The following is a 2,208-nucleotide window of genomic DNA, read 5'->3' on the forward strand; positions in this document are numbered from 1 at the left end:
GCCCGGGCAACATATTAAGACCTCATCTCTACAAAAAAAAAAAATCAGAAAATAAGTCAGGTGTGGTGGTGCTCATCTATAGTCTCAGGTACTCAGGAGAGTAAGATGGGAGGATTGCCAGAGCACAGGAGGTTGAGGCTGCAGTGAGCCTAATCTAGCCTGGCAACAGAGTGAGACCCTCCCCCAACTCAAAAAAACAAAACAAAAACAAAATCTAAAGTACTCATTTAATTATACATTTTATATTGGACTAACAAGTGATCTTATGTTTTAATAGACCAAATTCTATTAATAACATAAATACAGAAATAAGAAGGAAATGAAATCGGTAACATTTCTTATAAAAGAATATTAATTTTTTTTTTTTTTTTTTGAGGCAGGGTCTCACTCTGCCACCCAGGCTGGAGTGCAGTGGCATGATCATGGCTCAACACAGCCTCAACTTCCTGGGCTCAAGCAATTCTTCTGTCTCAGCCACCTCAGTAGCTGGGACTCCAGGTGCAAGCTACCACACTCAGCTATTTTTTTTATTTTTTGTAGAGATAAGGTCTCGCTATGTTGCCCAGGCTGGTCTGGAACTCTGGGCTCAAGCAATTCTCCTTTCTCTGCCTCCCACAGTGCTGGAATTACAGCCATGAGCTACCATGCCTCACCCAAGAGTGTTAACATGGTTTTGATGATTGTAAACCTTTCTGTGATTAATTATGGATAAAAAAATGCTTTTGCCACTAAGAAAACTCTATGCCACCCTTAGCAGATTTGTCAGATGTCCTTGAAACTGTTGAGGTAGTATGACCCCAGAAAGTGGAGATTTCTGCGAGATTGATCTTTTGCTCTAGGGCACATATTACCTAATTCTTCTGATTGTTGGCCAAAGTCTGCAGTTCACTCTTGGTTACGCATTAATTGAAGGATAAACATTGATTGCACTTACTTTTTTTTTTAATTTGGGGAAAGTGATCTTTATATAATTGTTATTTTGTCTACCTTTTAACAAATAACATCCTTCATTCTTTTATAAATATATATATCTTTTGAGACAGAGTCTCACTTCACTGCCCAAGCTGGAGTGCAGTGGCACGAACATAACTCACTTTAATCTTAAGCTTCTGGGCTCAAGCAATTCTCTTACTGCAGCTTCCTGAGTATTTAGGACTACAGGCATGTGCCACCATGCCCACAAATTTTTAAATCTTTTTAAAGACACCAGGTCTCACTATGTTGCCCAGGTTAGACTATACAATGTTTTGAACATAAAAAATTCTATCAGCCTTTCGGCTGGAACCACCATGTTCCAGTAATTCGCCAAAATGACGAACACAAAGGGAAAGAGGAGGGGACCCGGTACGTGCTCTCCAGGTCGTTCAGAAAACATGGAGTTGTTCCTTTGGTCACATATATGTGAATCAACAAGAAAGGTGATATTGTAGACATCAAGGGAATGGGTACTGTTCAGAAAGGAATGCCCCACAAATGTTACCATGGCAAGACAGGAAGAGTCTATAATGTCACCCAGCATGCTGTTGGCATTGTTAGCGAACAGGTCAAGGGCAAGATTCTTGCTAAGAGAATTAATGTGCGTATTGAACATATTAAGCACTCGAAGAGTCGAGATAGCTTCCTGAAACGTGTGAAGGAAAATGACCAGAAAAAGAAGGAAGCCAAGGAGAAAGGCACGTGGGTTCAGCTGAAGCGCCAGCCTGCTCCACTCAGAGAAGCACACTTTATGAGAACCAACGGAAAGGAGCCCAAGCTTCTGGAACCTATTCCCTATGAATTCATGGCCTAATGGGTGTCAAAAATAAAAGATCTCTGGATCATAAAAAAAAAAATTCTATCAAATATTGGATATGTATTTATGGTTTTATAGGTGTGGCCGTAACAATCTCTCTATGCTGTCCAAGTTGGAGTTCAGTGACTTTGCTCAGTCACAACCATAGCACACTACAGCCTTTCTATAGCTCCCTCTAATCCTGCTGAAATACTCAGGTCTCAGCCTTCTGAGTAGCTGCTGGAACTACAGGCATGCACATTCCACCTGGCTAATTTTTTTCTTTTATTTTTTGTAGAGATAAGGTCTTGTTGCCCAGGCTGGTCAACTTGGCGAGACCTCATCTCTACAATAAATAAAAAATGAGCCAGGTGTGGTAGCGCGCGTCTGTAATTCCAGCTTCTTGGAAGGCTGAGGCGGAAGGATCACCGGAGCCC

The 2,208-nt window shown here is 41.3% G+C and overlaps 1 pseudogene; it reads left to right on the top strand.

Moving 5' to 3' along the window:
* Positions 1–1,310: 1,310 nt before the first annotated feature.
* LOC103259837 lies at positions 1,311–1,832 on the top strand (annotated as a pseudogene).
* Positions 1,833–2,208: the final 376 nt, after the last annotated feature.

Source organism: Carlito syrichta, unplaced genomic scaffold (genome assembly GCF_000164805.1).
Source record: "Carlito syrichta isolate Samal-C Ts95f unplaced genomic scaffold, Tarsius_syrichta-2.0.1 Scaffold303036, whole genome shotgun sequence".
In the NCBI taxonomy this organism is placed as follows: domain Eukaryota; kingdom Metazoa; phylum Chordata; class Mammalia; order Primates; family Tarsiidae; genus Carlito; species Carlito syrichta.